Source organism: Panthera uncia, chromosome D2 (assembly GCF_023721935.1).
Source record: "Panthera uncia isolate 11264 chromosome D2, Puncia_PCG_1.0, whole genome shotgun sequence".
Taxonomy (NCBI): Eukaryota; Metazoa; Chordata; class Mammalia; order Carnivora; family Felidae; genus Panthera; species Panthera uncia.
The window spans coordinates 8,814,812-8,835,709 of record NC_064818.1 but is presented as its reverse complement, the minus strand read 5'-3'; the positions used below and the strand labels follow the sequence as shown (position 1 = coordinate 8,835,709).

The 20,898-nt window shown below is 46.1% G+C and overlaps 1 protein-coding gene across 2 annotated transcripts in view; it reads left to right on the top strand.

Annotated features, from left to right (window-relative positions):
* Window positions 1-20,898, top strand: part of CHRM3 (cholinergic receptor muscarinic 3) — a 522,646-nt gene that overhangs the window by 402,647 nt on the left and 99,101 nt on the right. The gene's annotated exons all lie outside the window — the stretch shown is intronic.

Below are 20,898 nucleotides of genomic sequence, written 5' to 3'. Positions count from 1 at the left end.
AATGAGGTGCCAAAGGAAGAGAGGATGGTAAAAGACAAACTGTGTCAAATATTGGAGTAAAATCTAGTGGGAGAAGACCTTTCGGAAAGCCATTGGACTTGAGGCCTAAGAGGTCATGGGCAGAATCTGTGGGATTCAAGTGGGAAGGTGTGAGCCAGATGGAACGGGCTTAAATGAGCCTGTGGGAAGGAGGGACACTAGTCCTGGTAATGTCTTCATGACGTTAGACAGGAAAGAATCAAGACGTCATTGATACCATCGAGGAATGAGACTGCATTTGTGGATCTGCACTTCTGATGGGCAGTGTAGACGCTCTCCCTCCCCTCCCTGTACCCAGACTCCTACCCAGACTCCTAGGAACCCAGCATCGCCTCACGGAATCCCTCAAACAGCCCACCGGTTCTGTCCTTATCTTCCTCTTCTCCAAAGAGCCCGGAGCCACAGATGACACTTTGCCACCACTGCCCCTTTTAGTGACACAGTCCCACATGTGGACGTCAAGAGAAACAGTCACATTGGGCTTCCCTTGACTTTTTCCTTTTTCTGCCTTGACAGTCTTTCGTAACAGCGCAGATCCTGTGGTCTTCGGGTGAAAATGTCACTCTGCACAACATCAAACTTGAACTGCTCCACGCAGGCCTGTCTCAGGGAGAACATAAGGGCTCTATAAAATTCAGAAAAACTCTCCTTCCCTTGCAACTTTCAATGAACCCATGAATTATTAGCGGCAGAGTCAAATGAGAGGGTGTCAGAAGCTTAGACTGTAAACAGGTGTCTGGGATACACAGACAACTCATTACGCACCCTAACAGCTGCCTTCAGAAAACTACTTAATGCCAGTCTGGTCAAAATGGATTTTTAGTTCCTCTTCACACCAGGGAGTTAAATTTTTTTAACACTAACAGAATGTGTAGGGATGTAAGAATAATATGTTAAAACACTAACGAGTAGGGGCGCCTGGGTGGCTCAGTCAGTTAAGCGTCCGACTTCAGCTCAGGTCACGATCTCACGGTCCGTGAGTTCGAGCCCCGAGTCGGGCTCTGGGCTGATGGCTCAGAGCCTGGAGCCTGCTTCCGATTCTGTGTCTCCCTCTCTCTCTGCCCCTCCCCCGTTCATGCTCTGTCTCTCTCTGTCCCAAAAACAAATAAACGTTAAAAAAAAAAAAAACCACTAACAGTATTTTAATAGGGCTGGAGATAGGGAGGGAGGTGGAGAGGGGAATAGGCGAGAGGCTGATGGCCATTTCTCTAAGATTTCCAGATTCAGATCACCAACCTCCTTTATTTTCACTTCCCTTTAAAGGTGGACAATCTCTAATGAATAGGTGACCAAATTTCCAGTGGGGCAGCTGGCAGGTTCCTGTGGGGCCAGGTCGTTGCTCTTCCCGTTCCCAGCTAGAAAACCCTCAAAGGAGGGGCATGGCATTGTCATCGCTGCGTTCCCCACGTTAATTAGCACAGTGTCAGCCTCCCACGCTCAATGACCGTGTGCTGATTTCCTCACCTGACTTAATCAGAGTAGGTTAGCACCAGTGGTTCCTTGGAAACCGAATACAATGCTTCTCGGCATTAATAGGCATACTACCACGCAGGGATCTTGATAAAATGCAGTCCTGCCCCTGTGGGTCTGTGTCGAGACCTGATTCTGCATTTCTCACAAGCTCCAAGGGGGCGCCTACATGCCGGTTTGCAGACCATGCCTTACACAGCGGGGTGTTTGTGGAATGCACCCCCCACAGGTTCCGCCAACCGCTGCTGTCATAGACCCACAGGATGATCCAGATTCCTCTTCCTGCAGCGTCAAATGTGGCTGAACGTAGTTTGAACTCTGGTATCTTCTTAAATATTTAAACAAAGGTTTACTATGATGGTAAATGCAAAATTTGGTTTTTAAAATTGCAAGGAAAAATGTAAACTGTAAAAAATATATATTTGTTATTATATTATATATATAATATATAATCCTATATATATATATATATATATATATATATTTATTTATTTATTTGTGGTGGAGATCACCCCCTGCAGGCTACACTCCCAGTTGGCCTCCAGGGGATGCTTTTGATCAGAAGCTGCTGTGGTACCTTAGAGAAAAAGGTTCAGAAGCACTAATATAATCCCAATGAGGAAATGGGGACCAGGGAGGTTTGAATAGCTAGTCAGCCTTACAACAACATTGAGGACAACAGCTCACGTTTATTGGGTTCTTCCTGTGTACGAGCCAGGCATGGTGCATGTTATATACGTTATCACATTCAGTATTCGTGGCAGTGTTCTGAAGTACATATTATGATTGTTTCCACTTGGATCTGAGGAAACAGAGCCTCAGAGAACCCAGGTGGTTTGTCCCAGAGCACACATCTATCTTTCGTCAAAGTCCCTGCTGTCAGCCACAGGGTTTCTGAGCCTCCCGAGGAAGGGAGACCCGGGGCTGGGACCAGAGCATCTCACTTCCCGTCCAAGACTCAGTGGAGAAGCTGAGACAAAGCAGGTCGATGCATTTGGCAGAGTGACTTTGAAAATCATAGAGATGTGCCTTGTATGAACCTGGATATTTACTCCTTCTGGTTCTTTCATGGTAACAATCAGCAGACTGACTGGCTTTTCTGTTCAGTATCCGATCCGGGGTTCTAGGCTCATAGACAATCAACACTTTCTCACTAATGTGTGCCTCTGCCAAGCAGCCATCACAGTTAAAGGAAAAGACGGTCTGTAATGAGTTTTTATAAATTGCATTACTAGGTGACAGTTAATGGGTTTCACTCCTTACACAAATGGAATTTAAAAGGGTAGCGCTGAGTGTTATAAAGAAGAAATTCTCTTCTATGCATTTCAAGTCCACATTCTAGAAGCTATACAAGGCAATCTTTTTTTTTTCTTTTGTTTCCTACTTCCTATGTTTTTTGGGTTTTTTTTATTTAGTGATTCATCACTCACATGTAACACCCAGTGCTCATCATAACAAGTGCCCTCCTTAATGCCTATCATCTCCCACCCCAAGCTAATCATTTGTAGTATTTTTCCATGCTTGTGATACCACTCTTTCCAGATACACACCATGCTCATTCTGGGATGTGGATGAACATGCCTGCTGCCCACAGATTGACCTGGTGGCCAAGGGCAAGTGCGGCAGGAGCCGTAGCCCCAGGCAGGCCAGTTTCTCTTATGCATTATGGCTCTCTGTTCCTCAAAAATAGACTAAATTTTCTCCTTCTCCTTATCACGAATCCCTGACTTTTCTAAAAGTGAGACACCCTGATCCTTTCGATTAAGGGAGACTCTGTAGAGGTTCAGGTTTGGAGAAAGTCAAGCTGCTTTGGAACGATGCAGTCTGATGTTGCTGAGACCCATCGGTTAGACCCCAGGGTCAACAGGAACCCTGAAGTTTTGTGTGTGGGTCCTTAAGCTAATAACCCAGAGGCTTATCCTCAAGAAAAATATTGTTCTGAACCATACAGTACCATAATTTTGCAAATTATTTTATACCAGTAGCTGATAATACGTAAAAATTCAGCACAGTTGATTACACGAGAAATGTAAGAGAACACCAGTTCAAAGTGATACCACCCCTGTGAGTTCCTTGCTAACGATCTATCCAATGGCTGAGCAGCGCCCTCTATGGTCTCCCAGAAGCAGTGAAGCAGCAGGCAGCCTTTGTGAGGGAAGGAAGCTGAGAGGCATAGCACTCAGACATGCAGATGGCACATGGAGTCGTCTCCAAATCTTAATTTGAGATTTGATTGAGAGGCAAGGGAAGCTAACTATTTCCTCTAGTGGAGCCTACAGTCCACCATTTGCAATCTGATCCCATTGTTTGAAAAGACAAATGTCCCTAAGAAAGGTGACATGGAGTCCTTCACATCGTAGTGCGAAAACACATTTAGACGCTTCTTTCACAGGGTAACTGAGTAGAAACTTTCACAGGGTAACTGAGTAGAAAGCTGTATTTCCCCCAGTGAACAAGGAGGCACGGAGGCATCCCCGTGTCTTACCTTCTTGCTGGTTTTGGTGAGGGCAGGTCTCCATCGTGCTGGCCCATCTTGATGGTCCGTTATTTCAACACAAAGCCCAACACACGGCAGCGAATTCCGAGAACACTTTCCTTCGAGCACGTGGAGTGGAAGTACGTGTGTTCTCAGCACTTACTCCATTGGCTGGGATGAGGAAAATGGAAGGGGGAGGTAGTTAAAATACAAGGCAAGCATGTCCATCATCACACCGCCTTCAGAACCGTGAATCTGTTTACGTGAATCTGTTTACCAACTCATTTTTAAAAGACATACATTTGGGGCACCTGGGTGGCTCAGTCAGTTACGCGTCTGACTTCATCTCGGGTCATGATCTCATGGTTCGTGAGTTCAAGCCCCGCGTCCGGCTCTCTGCTCTCCGCACAGAGCCAGCTTCAGATCCTCTGTCTCCCTCCGTCTCTGTCCCTCCCCCAAATCTCTCTCAAAAATAAACAATTTTTTTTAAAAAGACATACATTTCCCAGAGAGGGTGTTCTATCACTATGAGGCAAGAGTCCTGGGAAATGTTTTCCCTTTGTATCAGCTGAAGCTGACACAAAGAGCTTTGCATTTCAAGAGGTACTTGATCTCTCTACCCATACTTCACTGATCCTCAAAATTATCATTTCAATGTCAGATAATCACAAATTCTGGAATATCAGCTCTTTTTTCTTAGTCTGAATATTATAGCCTTAGGCACTAAACTCCAATCTGAAAGGCATAAGGCAGGTGATCGTGGCCAACAAGTTAAATGGTACAGGCTAAGAGTATATACCACATTGCCAGACAGAGGGGGACTCTGATTAATTGAAGCAGAAAAGAAAGGCCTCAGCCCTCCCTGTGAGGATGGCCTGTTGAAGATCCCGGTAAGTGCTTTACATCTCCTTAGCATTTGTCTGAATTTAACTCTCAGTCCTGCCTCAGACAGGCTGGTATCTTGCCATTCTAAGATTTGTCAGACTTGCCAAGCAAGCCGATTACCTTTAAACTCTGGTGATCAGAGGATTTATGGCCACCAGAAGCAGTAGGCATCGTGGTAATGGGAGAGAGGAGCATTCCCCCTCTCGGGAAACATTTATCTCTCCTCAGTGATGACAGCTTTATGATTTTACTGAGAAAATCCACGGAAGGTACTTTCACAAAATCAACCGTCTTTTGACATATTTCCAAGGGCAGTGGCATAGGAAAGAGGAAGCACATTATGAAGTAAAAGCTGAATAAAACTCAGGGGTGATAAACGAGATGTCATTTCCATGAAGGGAAATTGACTCCCCCCCCCCTTGATTTATCCCATTGCAACTTCACGTGTCAGCCACTGTTTTCCTTTATCCATAAAGGACCGTGTTGTGGAAAATGCTCTTCCTGTGGTAAAGACCTGTGTGTTTGCTGTTTGACATTCTCTCCTGGGGAAGTTCCTCAAAGTTATCAGCCTTTGAGCTGCATATGTGGAGGACCCACCTACCACTTCTTAAGGGTGCAAGTCTCGTCTTCCTTTGGCCCAAAACTGCCTTTTGTTTTTGAAGGAGTTTGTTTTGTAGTTGAGTTTCTAAGGAAGCCAAGTTGATGGTGACTCTGAACTTCACAGCATCTTTCCTAGAGAGTCAATGGTCCACAGGGCCATGTGCAAGTTCACTCCCAAATCTTAGGATTTAGCTTGAGGCAAATGCAGCCCCTTCCTCTTAATTGGGGCTCAGGGGGCAGCAGAAGACAGGGTATTCATTCTTCTGAATCTTCTTTCTGCTCCTCTCACAAGGGTCCTTTTCTCTCTGCATCACTTTACGCCGTGTGTATCTTCCCCTTTATTTCTCTCTGCCTGGCCGTGACTTGTGCAAGCTCTTTTCTTCTCTCTAAAATGTTCTCTTTTATCATGTCCTTGTGTTAGTACTTCTGTTTAATCTCTCCTCATTTATCCCAAAGATTATTAACTCATTTCCACCTCTTGCTCCTTCTCTGTTCTGCAGTCACCCATGGCTCATTTCCTTAAGTCTTAACATTATTTGCCTTCTAGACCTAAAATAAGTCACAATGATGAGAGTGGTAATGATTGTACTTTAAGCTATTATGTTTCAGGACACACTGGGCTACACACTTCACATCTGACATCTCACTTAATCCCTGCAAATGACAGGATGGCACCGTGCCCTTTAATTGATGAGATTCGACGAGGTTCGTACCATGATCAGCGTACAGAGCTTCCGGTCTGGTGCTGTTTGTCTGACTCCTGGTGTGCAGAAAAAGGACACGGCTTGCTTAATTGGGAGCTATAACTCATAGGCCTGGAGTGAAGCTTGATAAATATTTACACCATTTCACTCAGGGCCATTCATTGACCTGTACCCTTTGATGCAGATAAATTTCTTTTACTGCACACCTTTCAATAATTATATATTGGATATCTAAGCAGTTCATAAATTCAGGCACTAACAGGTAGGCAGAGTGGCAAAGTGGGATGAGGAAGAGAAGAGTCCGGGTCAAGAGAAGTAGCTGGGGAAGAAAAACATGTGAAAAGGATTGACGTTTCTGAGACTTGAAAGCCTCTGGCCCTGGAATCTGGGGCCTGACGAGGGGTGAGGTGAGGAGTCACAGCCTTCCAGTGGATGGGCAAGGAATGATTGGGCTCACCCCTTCCCATAAGGCTGGAGGAATTTGTGTCTGCAGTAAAGAAAACTATAAATATATTCTTCAGCTGTCAAGTTGGTTTAACTAAGCATACAAATTCACAAGGTTGGCTTTCAGGCAAAATGTACAACATTTTTACGGAGTTCACAGTCACCCTGTGGCGTGTGGAGTGGGTACCTTCCGATGGCTCGCTTCCCTCAGCTGTAATATCACCCCGCAAAATGCCAAATCCATCATGAAACCATTAAATAAGCAGAAAGAAAGAAAGCAGCAGAAAGAGGGAAAATGGTTAACTGGCAGGGTGAGGGGTTAACTAGCAGGGTGAGTGGTTAACTAGCAGGGTGAGTGGTTAACTAGCAGGGTGAGCATCAGTGGAACAGACACCTGGGTCTGAGCCCCAACTCCATCCCTTCTGTCACTTCATACACGTATTTATGTCTGGGTTTACATTTTTTGAATAATGGGAACGCCGTCGTCATATATCCTCTCTGTTACTGTAAGGACTGTGTGAACTAGGGTACTTTAAAACGCTTTGTAAAGTATAAAACACCCTCCAAGGGAGACTGTAATTATTAGCATCACCATTTTTTATTATTATTAACGGTACTAACTTTAAAGCACTTGATTTCCCTTATTGGTCAATTCGAAAGAAGTTCACCTCCACTGTTTCTTTCCGGCATCTTAATAGTTGGCATTTCAGGGGCGCCTGGGTGGCTCAGTCGGTTAAGCGTCCGACTTCGACTCAGGTCATGATCTCGCGGTCTGTGAGTTCGAGCCCCACGTCGGGCTCTGGGCTGACGGCTCAGAGCCTGGAGCCTGTTTCGGATTCTGTGTCTCCCTCTCTCTCTGACCGTCCCCCGTTCATGCTCTGTCTCTCTCTGTCTCAAAATAAATAAACGTTAAAAAAAAATAGTTGGCATTTCATTACCACATTTTAAGGGGGAGAGAGAGAGAGAGAGAGAGAGAGAGAGAGAGAGATCTCCTGGGGCTTGAATCTGTTTTTTGGAAACTTTTGATTCCCATGGCCATCAGGGAACCCAGTCTGCTCAGAAACCTTGGCACAGCCCCACGTAAACCCCACCCCCACCCCACTCTTGCCTGCAGATCCCTGAGAGAGGTTCTGAGATGCTGTAATCAGCCCTCAGCCGGCAGCCTCCAGTTCAGTGACACCTTCTGCCTGGCTTCGAGCAACCACTTAATGACAAAGAGAACTGAAAATCTCGAGTTTCTGCTCCTCCAGCATTCTGCACGCCTACAAATTGCTTTGACCTCACTCACTCAAACCAAAAACCACCTGTGCCTAGGTGTTAAGCAGGGCCCAGCGATACGGGGCAGAATGACATGCCACACACACATCTGTGGACAGCCAGAGATTATAATGGTTGCGTCCATCGGGAGCAGATGGCCTGCTTAGCAAGAAAATAGGATTGACTTCGGGAATTAAGCCGAAAGCAGTAAGGGAATTAGTAAGCCAGACGTATTAGGCCTGCAGAGTAATGGCGGACAGACAGCGTTGCAGGTCACGTGACCTCAAGTGTGGCAAAGCCAGACTGGCAGGGCCTCCTCTGGGAGATGGACCATCACCGTGTTCACTTCCAGAAACAAATACCTTGTAGAAAACAAATACATACCTACATGCTATTTCCCCTTCTAAAATACAGATATATTTTAACTTTTTTTTTCTTTCATCGTTTAGAACAGGCAGTTTGGGCAAAGAAAGAGAAACATGGAAAGAAGAGCTAGGAATATAAGAAATCTGGTAATATTAGATGCACTTCCATTATCTTTCAGACCTCAAAATAGTAAATAGTTGGCAGAAGAACCAAAAGGAAGCATGTATTCTGTTTTGAGAGTAGCACCCACCGTCTCTGGTCAGGGAATATTCCAAAAGACTGTGGCTCCACATGAGTTTTGATGGCGATGATAATGAAAATTCTTATTAATGAAATCTTTTTTATCTGACGTTAGCATTGGGTTGTGTCTAGCAAGATAGGGAGATTTGCCAAATGCATTTTTCTGTACGTTTTAACCACTAACACACTGAAAATATAAGGAAAGGAGCAAACGGCTCACTTAGGTAGAAGACGGTGTGACTTTTCCATCTTAAAAAATTCAGTTCCTTTTTACTTCTTTGGAAAAGGGAAGGTAGCTCAAACTCGTTACTACATCATTGTAAATAATTATCCTTCTGGCCTTTTTATTAGTGGGTTTTAGTTTATAGTTTTATGGCAAGAAAAATGTTTATAGGTTGGCACAACCTAAAAACATCACCCTGTTTAAAATTGACCTGACACTTAAACATCATCATTTTGGCAATGAGCACCTTCTAAACTTACCCTTCTGAGTTGTGGGCATTAAGCCCATAAATAGGAATGCTAGAGGGAGAAAGGAGGGGGTCACTTCCAGGAGAAGAGAACCCTTGGAGAAGTGAATGGAAAATGTTGCCTCTGTTTAGCATGAATGAGCCTGGGATTTAAATAACATTCTTCAGGCCAGATAAATAGTTTTCCTTTGGCTTAGTAATCATGCATTGCATTCAAATATTTAGGTGAAATGTTTTCTGGCTTTCCTCACTTTGTCTTTGATCTTTACACGCTCTGTTGTATTTTAACTCATCAGCCTCACCAAATAAAAGACCTAATTTATACCTTTCAGTACATGTAAGAGAGGCAAATTTGCTATAATGCATTGGAAACACACGCCGTCGAGTTTCTGTTTTGTTTTGTTTTGTTTTGTTTTACACACACACACACACACACACACACACACACATCTCCCCAAATGCTGAAATACACTGGAATCTTGAAAGCACTTAGCAACCGCTCAGAGGCGGCATCATGGGTGTTAAGGATGATCTCATTGATTCCTTTCTTTCGTCTGTTTCCAAGCCGTCCTGCAATGTCTATGCGTGATACTTATAAAAAATGAAGATGTTTTTTAAAGAAACCTATCCCAAAATCATTTGAATTCTTTGTGAGTCATCGCCCACCTCTTGCCATTTCGAGACACTGGCTGCTTTGACCCAAATCAGAAGAGCCTCAGAATCGCCCCTTGCAACCAGGCTCCTCTGAAGTGACTTCTCCGTGGGAGCTCCATAAAGGCAGCCTTAGAGAAAGCTCTCACACACGCACCTACCCATGAAAACCCAGAGCTGAAGTCAGAGGAGCAGAAAGGAAACGCGATCCTCTCCCGTTTCCCCCACCATGTGACCTACCAGGCATGAAAAATCCATACAGTCCTGATCTCTGTCGGTAAAATGCCAGGCTCTGTTATGGGCAGGATCAACCTGCCCCCTAGAAGGTGGGAACTCACGTGGGATGTTTGAACAAAAGGAGACCAAGTGAATTTGCCCTAAAATCGTGCTATGGCTCAGGAGGCAATGTCATGCTGCCTTAATTACATGCTGTGTGAACCATCTTCACTCTGACACAGGTGATCTTTTCTAGGTATAGTGATACATCAAATCTAGAGGAATAAAGCAGACAGCCTCTTATTTATCACCTCGAAAATGCCTAGTGATAGTCTTTGCCGTGTCTATAGGGCTGATGAATCAAGTGTGATAAGACTGCCACGCTTCCTGTCTCCTACAACGCGAAATGGATCATGAAGAAAAAATCAGGGCGAACCTCTGATGTTATTCATCACCTTAGACTTTACGTAGACCCTTTAAAAGCCTTCCAGACAGTTGCCCAGAGTAGTTTCATGTCTTAGAAATACACTGATTCTAAAAAGAGTTCATCAGCACTCTTCTAGAAAGCCCATCAAAGATGGTTTGTATGGATGCAGGGGACAAGCACTTGTTGAAAGGCTTGTTTGTAATAGTAATTTCCTGTTACTAACGTCTTGGCAGGTTCCCAGTTAAGCATCGTGTGTTAATCTTCACAAAAGGAGCAATAAGGGAGTTCACGGGTTGCTGGGGTTTTTTTCCTCACCCCTTTTTCCAAAGCATTTGCTCACGTTGTGCCTCTGTGGCACACTTCGGTAATGGAAACAGTATTTCAAAGATTCTATGATCAATTGCTATTATATTTGTTATGGTGATCTGTGATCAATGAAAGCTCAGGTGGTGGCATTTTTCAGCGATAAAGGATTTTTTTCATTAAGGTGTGCACCTTGTTTTTTTTTTAGACATGATTTAATTGTGCACCCAACAGGCCACAGTGTAGTGTAGACGTAACTCTTACAGGCACGGTGAAGCCAAAAAGAAATTCACTTGACTCCCTTTGCCGTGATGTTAGCTTTCCTGCGGCCGTCTGGAACCAAACCCGCAGGATCTCCGAGGTCGGCCTCTCTGGGGGTCTTCACCCTGCAGTTCTCTTTTCCATTCCTGTCCCCGCCGCCCTGTCCCTCCCCAGGAGTGAATCTCCTGCCCACTCCTTGCTGTTTCCTGTTCGTTTCACCAAAGGCTCCTTTTTGCCCTGTGAGCCGATTCGCTGCACCTCGTGAGGAGGTCGGCACACTTGTGCACCTGGTGGTCCAGAGACCCAGGAAAGGTGAGGTCCATCCGCTCAACAAAGGAGGAACAGGGTGTGTGGCCACTGCGTTTTTTGATCTTGAGACCAGCAAAGCTCCCTCCTTTGTCTTAATATCCGTGGTCTCGCAGGAGGCCCACGTGCAGAAGGTGGCCACTGCTGTTCTTGTGCTTCTCTGCCCTGGGGCCAAGCCACGGGCTGGGGGACCCACGCTGCTCTGTGCTCTGTACCTTCCACAGTGTAATGACTATTCTTCCAAACATACTTTTGCAACACTGGGGGCCAGGATGAGATGCCAGCTCCCTTACCAAAAAGGGATCTGTGATGCTTTGGATTCCTGGGCTATTAAAGGGATGAGGGAGAACTTGAGGTCATGCTTTGCCATCCTGAGGAAGCGCTCGAGGCACCCCCGGACACATGGGGGGCCAAGACACAGCCGTAGTTTCCCCGTGGCCCCCGGGACTGCATGGTCTTTCGGGGGAAAGCGAGGCTGGTCAGGGGAATGTTGACCTCCTGCTGTGAGACTTTTTTAAAAAGGCAGTGCCTGGTGGGACACATCCCAGGATCAAGAAGAACGGGCTTGGGCCTGGCGGACTAGGAAGGGGGAGGACTTCCAAATCAGGTGCTTAGGATCCCAGAAGTTAAAGCCACACCAGTTATTTCCAATGTTATCTCTCTGGAATTTACTGGAAGCTTCATTTCCCGGTAGCTATCTTTGAGGGCCAAGTGACAAATGTTAAGCTTTGGCATAATCACAGTTATGGTTCCTGTATCCTTGGTCAAGTCCAAAGGCACCTTCATCATTTGTTAGTAAAAGCTAACAAATGGGGTCGGCTCTGAGTTGTGATTAAACACCGCCACCTGCTTATCAGCGCTCCGAGGCTAAGGGAAGGGGCTGTCCTCAACTGACCGTTCACACCTTGTAATATGCCATGGTGGTGCTTCTGAAAACGCCCATCCGTAAGAGTGAAGTTAGCTGTCGAGTACCTGTACCAGCATGTGGTTCTGAGACACAGTTTCCAAAGAAATCCTTAGAACCACCATAAATTTTGCTTCTTTTCTTTTTTCTTTTTTATTTATTTTTGAGAGAGAGAGACAGAGCACAAGCAGGGGAGGGCCAGAAAGAGAGGGAGACACAGAATCTGAGGCAGGCTCCCGGCTCTGAGCTGTCAGCACAGAGCCCAACGCGGGGCTCGAACTCATGAACTGTGAGATCATGACCTGAGCAGAAGTCGGACGCTTAACCGACTGAGCCACCCAGGTGCCACTCGCTTCTAAGGGCACGGAGGAAACTTGATACCTTACCTCATCCGTGGCTAAGCATACTCAATACATACGTGTGAATTAAAAGTCTCTTTCCTTTTAAAGCGAGATGCAGTGTATGATTTCGCACATGGCCGTGATTTTTATTTTGTCGGTAGAAGCCATCCCGATTCAAAGTCCAGGTAACATTTCAGGGTTTCATTGAGAATGCTGTCTGTGAACCGTGAGCAGACCCACTCTACAGGGAGGCTCTGCCTTTTGTTTCCAAGGAAGTCTGCGATTAGATTTCTTTTAGCACTTGCGATGTGGTGGCTCTGTTGGCAGCTGATAGCATGCTGACCACGAGACCTATTGTCTCCCATTCAGGCCGTCCCAGACCGCTGTGAAAATCATCTTCCTTGCCAGCCACTTTGATCCTGTCACTCCTGCCCTGAAAGCTTCTTGCTGTTTCCTAAAGCCCTTTGTGCCAGCCTCAGCTTCCTCCCTCTGGCTGCTACAGCCGGGCGCTTCCCTGACTGTGGGTCGTCGCCTGCCTTCCCCTGACCTCCCTCTGTCTCCTCTAATTCAGCCAAGCAAGTTTATTCTCAGACTCCTTGGACACAATCTGATGTATCTGGTACCTCGTTTTCACTAGGACAGTTGAGCAAAACAGAATGAGGACACATAACCCAAAGTCTCTCTCTCACATGGGCTAGTTCCACTGGCCTCCTAACCTTTACGAGTTAGGAAAGGAGGCACCTGAATGAGACCTGCATGTCGTTGACTCACGCTTTGCAGGTTTTGTACGGCTACCAGACCACCCGATGTCAGAGTCCCTCCAGGGAAAGGTTTCGGGGGAGAAGGAAGTTTTCCGTATTATTTTAAGCACAGTTTAAAGATGTTCTAAAGCCATTTGAAGACAGGAGAAAAAAAAAAAACAATTTGTAGAAGCAAAAAAGTGTCACCAATGAGGAGGCAACCAGAATGAATAGAAGGAAAAGCTATTCAGTGGCCACTGGGTAGATTTTGCAAGTGAGCAAACATGAGACAAAGTCCAAGACCACAGGTCGGTTTCTAATCATGTCCCCGTACGCATTCATCCTCTATTTGACAAAACACGTCAAGAGCCTGATTGATCTGTGTCAGGTGGAATTCAAAAAATAAAAAGGCGGGTGCCTGGGTGGCTTGATTCCAGCTCAGATCATGATCTCATGGTTCGTGGGATCAAGCCTCATGTCAGGCTCCTCACTAAGCATGGAGCCTGCTTGGGATTCTCTCTCCCTCTCTCTGCCCCTCCTTGGCTTGCTCTCTCTCACTCTGAAAATAAATAAACTTTTAAAAAGTAATAAAAATAGGGGTGCCTGGGTGGCTCAGTGGGTTAAAACCTCCAACTTCAGCTCAGGCCATAATCTCACAGTTTGTGAGTTCGAGTCCCGTATCGGGCTCTGTGCTGACAGCTCAGAGCCTGCAACCTGCTTCAGCTTCTGTGTCTCCCTCTCTCTCTCTGCCCCTCCCCTGCACGCTCTCTCTCTCTCTCTCTGTCTCTCAAAAATAAGTAACATTAAAAAATAATAATAAAAATAAAATGGCGTCCAAGACTACAAAGCAAGTCACTGGTTCCAGGGAAGAAGGACAGTATGTGACATATTACAGTGAGGACAGAAACCATAGCGGGGCCCCCATTTAAGTCTTTTTACATAAGGATGTCTACTTCGTTTAAATACTAGTTAAGATTCTTGGTTTATACCAAGAGAACTTGGGTGAGATTTATAGTAATACTAATCTCTTTCCAGTTGAGTCTGTGCTGTGTTCAACCCATCTCTTAGACTTTTGGATATCTTCTGTATATAGACCACACCTAGGCTGTGTGCTTGACCTTGAAACCATGGCTACCAACTCAGCAACACAGATCCCCAGCTCAACACCAGGAGCAAAGCTTGATTTCATTTCAGTCATGCATGAACTGGCCGATTGCCTCCGTCCTGAGGAAAGATTTTTGTCCCCTGGAGTCTCTTGCTATAATCACTATAAACCATCACTTCTTATAGAGGAAAGGCGATCCGATTCTGCTTTTGTGACAAACTTATAATGGGACAGGCAGGCCCCTTGGTGGTTGCTGAGCAGCGAGGTCTGGGGTCTCACCCCCAGCGCTGATGGTGAAACATGAGGAAATTCCCTTAGCCACTTTTTTCTTGGTATCTTCTCTGTTAAATGGAGAATATTCCTGTGAGCATGTCCGTGTTTACTTATAAGTAGCATGTGGTAGGGCTTCCTAGAAACTGTAGAGTATATTGTGAAACATTTCGCAGAGGGGGAAAAAGATATTAATTTGATAATATTTTAGAGGAGGCAACCCAAGACCACCTGAGCAACGGCGAAATTAGGTAATAAGAAAGATAGCCCCACCTACTGCCTAGGATAACTCAAAAGGCTACTTGAAACGAGAAATGAGCACAGGAGGAGTCCAGGGTTTCTGCATAATGAAGTACAATTGTATTAGGAGTGCTGTCGAAGGTGCTTTAATTTCCAAGATGCCGCATCACATGGATTTGTACCATAGGGTTATAAAAGGCTGACGCTGCTGGCCACAAATCACATCTCTCTACAACTGCAAAAAATACCTAGTTGCAACCCACCGGGTCATAATGAGCAAGCCATCAGTCCATCACGGAAATGAAGGTCGTGATGTGACCACCACCTAGTTGGGTGTCTCCCTGTGCTGGCGCTTGGCCAAGCACACTACACAGTATCCAGCCCAGCAACCTGGACGGACAGGTATTTTATTTTGCAGAGGAGACAAGAGGCTCACGGGAGTAAAGTGCCCAAGGTCACATACGTGGGAAATGGCAAAGCCGGGGTCTGCTCTCCAGTGTACCGCCTTCCAAAATCTGCCTTCTTTCCATTACTGCACCACCTCATAAAGAGGCTTCTGCAGAGGGGCACCCGGGTGGCTCAGTCGGTTAAGTGTCTGACTTGAGCTCAGATCATGATCTCGCAGTTGGTGAGTTCGAGCCCCGCGTCGGGCTCTGTGCTGACAGCTCAGAGCCTGGAGCCTGCTTCGGATTCTGTGTCTCCCTCTCTCTCTCTCTCTCTCTCTCTCTCTGCCCCTCCCCCGCTCACACTCTGTCTCTCCCTCTCTCAAAAACAAATAAATATTAAAAATTAGAAAAAAAGAGCTTCTGCAGAAAGCTGACCATGTGAAATTCCCTTTTAAAAAAACCCATTTAGTCAAGGATGCCCACTGTATTCTCCTGTTCAGAGATTCACAATATGTGTCAGTAGGTTAGTGATTCTAAGCAGCAAAATTTACAGTTAAAAATTGGGGGGAGAACCTGATTTGGACTACCCAGCATTTCAATCCCTTGTTTGACCAAAAAACAAAACAAAACAAAACAAAAAAGAACTGTTTCCATGAACTAACTTTGGCAAATATTTATCTTCCTTGGCTGCTTCGGCAAATACCTTATCTCCCCAGTCTTGTTCCAAAGGGAGGGGAGGGCGTTGGGAAATCCCCACCACATAAAGTAACAGCAGCCGTCACACTTAGAATTGTAAACTGCCTTCTTATTGACAAAGCCCTTTCTTTTTATTCACTCCAATTCCCCAACAATCGGGTGAAAGTTGTTAACTCTCTTTAAGAAAACATTGATGAAACCATCTTAAAAGGCCAATTTGGGATATTTTTTTTTTTGGCTTTTTAAGTCAAAATTTAAATGAATTTAAATCATTTTGTGTATCCATGGACTAGAAGTCAGATGGTTAATTTCAAAGTGGAGAGGAAGGTTAGTATGTGGATTCTCTCTCCTTGCCTGCCTCCCTCTCTCCCTGTCTCAATATCATAAAATTCATTTGTTACCTAGGTCTTGCTCAGGGGAGACAAAGTTTGATTTTTAAGAAGGTCACCGTAGGGTTTGTTTGATGTATTTCTCAGCAAACCCAGGCTTCTCTGCCTTACAGTCTTGGCTGCTTCTCCTCTTAGCCTCATGCCAGAGAAATAGTCCTGAGTCACATCAAAGTTGCCTGGAGAGGAATATTTGAATATGGCCCCTTTCAGAGGCACCCAAATCCTCCTTTCCCTCCCCCCGCCACCCTTGGAGGTGGTGTTTTTCTTTCATCCGTGGGAACTGCCACATGTACCTGCTGGCACCTTCGGCATTGTGGAAGCTAGTGACATTGGCTTGAATGCTGATTCAGTCATCTCAGGCGTGAGGCACTCCGACCTGCCACTGAGCTCGTGAGGAAGATAGTCCACGGGAAGCACCACACAAAAGTCCTGTAAATGATAACATTGATAGCAAGTGGTTGCCGAGGGTGACTGACAGCCAGCCTCAGAGATAGGGGCAGGATTCAGCCCCTCCTGATTTCTTATGTTACCGTGCCTTTTGCCTTTCCTTCTCTTTCCTCTGGCAGCCTACCCATGGATCCCTTGTATACATTTTAGTTCTTTATCTTGTTACCAGAAGGTAGGGATAAAGTGAATTTTGCAAGTCAAAGAGTTGAAAAGGATTCATGAATAAAATTGAAAATAGTTGTGTTGACAGATCTCCCTGTATTGACTCCCTGTATTGTCATGGCCGTTCGTGTGTACCCATTCTCGTGACTCACCCAGTAAAGGGGATGTGTGACTTTGAACTCGGCATTTAAACTGTCTGAATGTTGTTTTGTGCAACTTTTTCTCTCCCGTTTTTCAAAATATTTTATTTATTTATTTTTGAGAGAGAGAGAGACAGAGTGAGCGAGTGGGAGAGAGGCAGAGGGAGAGGGAGACAGAATCCGAAGCAGGCTCCAGACTCCAAGCCATCAGCACAGAGCTCGACGGGGGCCTCAAACTCACGAACTGTGAGATCATGACCTGAGCCAAAGTCGGGTGTTTAACCGACTGAGCCACCTAGGCGCCCCTCTTCCATTTGTAATCAAGTTACTCTACTTGTAAAATGAAGAGGTTTGTCTAAAACACGCTGAGACCTCTTCTGCCGTTGCCTCTCATTCCATAAACTATGGATTAACCCGTATCTTTATTTAATTAGTACCCATTTTGGAAGTGACCGTAACTAAAAGCAAGCCTGTAAGCTCAGAAGTACAATCCTTCCAAAAACCTACCTCTTTCAAAAAAAAAAAAAAAAAAATCTGAAAAACGGAAGAAGGTGAGCTCTCACACACCCAAGTATAAAGAGAATGCTAGAATATTTACTACAGGGTAGGTCCCACTCAGCCTACAGGCAGTCAAAGGTAAAATGAAATGATGTTAGTGGAACATCGAACAGGGACACACTGACGTCGGGAGGGGAAGACGTGTTCATCTAGACACTCGTGTGTGCCGTGGGGGCACATGGTGCATGGTCTGATGCTATGTATACAACAGGTTTTATGTGTCTTTAAATTGCACTTTTAACTGACTCTTCTGGAGTTGAAGGTTATGTAGTGACAGCAGTTCGGCCAAATCGATGCAAGCCCTTGTACCTCAGTGACAAATTGAACAGTAGGTCCCTGCCATTTGGAGGTTATCCGTGTATGCCATTCGGGTTGGGTTTTTGTTTCTGTTTTTGGCTGAGCCTTTCTCATTCGGGAACACAAAAAACAAAGCCGGGATTCCATGTCAGTCTCCTCCTCTCAGACTCTCCTCCCACGGTCATCTCTCGGGAGGATTCACCCACCAGTTGCTACCATCTAGATGCCCTGGTAGCCGGCTGAGCTGCAGGGCTGCAGAGAAGCATCTAGAATGCAGGGAAGGCAGAGCCTCAGCGTGACTGATGTTTGCTGCTGCCCACTCCCGTGAGGCTGATTCAGGCTGAGGGAATGTGTTTGCCTTGCTTCAAAGAGATAGTCTTTCCTAATACAGTCTTGCTCTACTAGTCCAGCTCTTGGCTGCTTTTTTACATTTTTTTATCCACGTAATCCTGTTTTCCTGACGAGCTTTCTTCATAATGTCTAAGCACTCGCTCACTAATCCGCGCAGCGCGTCCGTACGCAAAATCTATAGTGAATGACCCTGTTGAAAGCCAGGCAAACTCAGACACAGGTGGAGTAAGAAAGGGTTCAACGTCAGCCCTTCTAAGACCCCGCTCGGAACTTTGGCCGCCATGCCTGCCTGTCCTGCTCCTGGTCCGGGACGCATGGGGGAAAGTGGGGTTCTCCGGGGAGTCACCAGGCACTGTAATCTGGTGCTCAAGAGCAGGGGAGTGGGGCCACCCGGGCTCAATGCCTGTTCTCCTTGCTGGCTGAACGACCCGAGAAGCTACATCCAACCTCTCTGAGCCTCACTTTCTTTCCTTCCAAACTAGGGGTATTAGTACCTGCCTCACAAAACGCAAGTGGGAATGGATGTACGCCTGAAGCTTTGCACAGTACTTGGACCAGTGCCTGTCACCCTCTCCGGGGTGGTGGGACCAGGCTCTGAAGGTCCTGAGGTTGACCGAGTGCCAGGGACACCCACAGAGAACTTATGGAGCCCCCTGCACCAGCCCTCCCTCAAGGTCTCCTTCCCTGAGTCTTTTCCCCTTACTGTTCCCTGCCTAATAGGGGTTCCTCAGTCAGTTTGATGTGAAGTCACATTCCCTAACTGTCCCACCTCGAGAACCACCCAAATTCTTTTTTTAATTTTATTTAAAAAATCCAAGTTAGTTAACATATGGTGTGATAATGGAGTAGAATTTAGTAGAATTTAGTGATTCATCACTTACATGTGACACCCAGTGCTCATCCCAAGTGCCCTCCTTAATGCCCATCACCCATTTAGCTCATGCCCCCCACCCAACAGCCCTCTAGCAACCCTCAGTTTGTTCTCTGTATTTAAGAGTCGCTTATGGTTTGCCTCCCTCTCTGTTTTTACCTTCTTTTTCCTTCCCTTCCCCTACATTCATCTGTTGTGTCTTAAATTCCACATATGAGTGAAATCATACGATATTTGTCTTTCTCTGACTGACTTATTTTGCTTAGCATAATACTTTCTAGTTCCATTCACGTTTTTGCAAATGCAAGATTTCATTCTTTTTGATGGCCGAGGAATATTTTATCGTATATACATACCACATCTTCTTTATCCATTCATCAGTCAATGGACATTTGGGCTCTTTCCGTAATTTGGCTATTGTCGATAGTGCTGCTGTAAACATCGGGGTACATGTGCTCCTTCAAATCAGCATTTTTGTATCCTTTGGATAAATACCTAGTAGTGCAATTGCTGGGTCATAGGATAGCAGAACCATCAAAATATTGAAGACAGGCCACAGCCCCACCGAGATGGCCATGGGACAGAGCTCCTGTGGGTCCCTAGGGCCTCCTACAGTCTCTCAAAGGCATGTGGACATTGCCACAGGCTACTGGGGGTGCTGCCTTTGTTTCCCTCTGCCTCCGTGTTCCCTCAGCTCTCCTCAGCTGATGCCTCCCCGGACACAGGAGTGCATGCATGCAAAACCCCCATCCCCTCCCCAGGAGAAAAGCACTACCCATCCACCTGCACCCACACACTCCCACAGCTCTTTAAATCTTAAAGAGATTCCCCCCTCTCCAGACTCGGGGAACTGTGATTTAGTCAATGAGCTCCTGTATTACTGCACCCCCTTCCCTGTTCAAATGTCCGCTGACGCTTAGCAGCCGTGCAATGTTAGAGAAATCATTTTCTTTTTCTGAGGCTCCTTCTGTGTGTATGAAATGGAGGTGAGAAGCTTGCCTTGCACGGAGGTTTTGAGAAACCGGTGAGCTAACAGTAGGTGTGCAGTGCGTGGTCCCAGTCTGCTCAGGTGGCTGTAACGCACCACAGGCGGGAGGCTTCAACGACAGATGTTTATTTTCTCATGGTTCTGGAGGACAGAAGTTCAAGATCAAGGTGCCAGCAGAGTTGGTTTCTGGTGAGACCTGTCTTCCTGGTTCGCAGATGACAGCTTTCTCACCGTGTCCTCAAGTGGCCTCTCCGTGCATGCCTGGACAGAGATCTCTGGGGTCTCTTCCTCTTCTTAGGACACCAACCCTGGGGCTCCTGGGTGGCTCAGTCGGTTAGGCGTCTGACTTCAGCTCAGGTCGTGGTCTCACGGTTCGTGGGTTCGAGCCCCGTGCCAGGATCTGTGCTGATAGCTCAGAGCCTGGAGCCTGCTTCACATTCTGTGTCTCCCTCTCTCTCTGCCCCTCCCCTCTTGCACTCTGTCTCTCTCAAAAATGAATGAAAGCGTTAAAAAAAATTTATACGGACAGCAATCCTACCAGATTAGGGCCTCACCCTTACGACCTCATTTAACCCAAATTAACCTCTTTAAAGGCTCTTTCTCCAAAAATGGTCACATCAGGAAGGGGGACTTCGACATTAGAGTTTTGACCAGGCAGGTTTGCACAGGTACACAGTAAGTGACATTTGCTCACTCTTCCCTTGCTTCTCCCACATCCTGACAGCACGTGGGTTTTCATCTTTAAGTCAAGTGCACGTGTCCCTCTTGCCCTGGAGTCCCGGGCTTCAGATGCAGCCCGTTAATGTAGAGTCATAGCCCTGTTTCAGGCACCTGCTTCATGAACGTGTTCCATGCACCTGCTTCATGCACCTGCTTCAAGCACCTGCTTCATGCACCT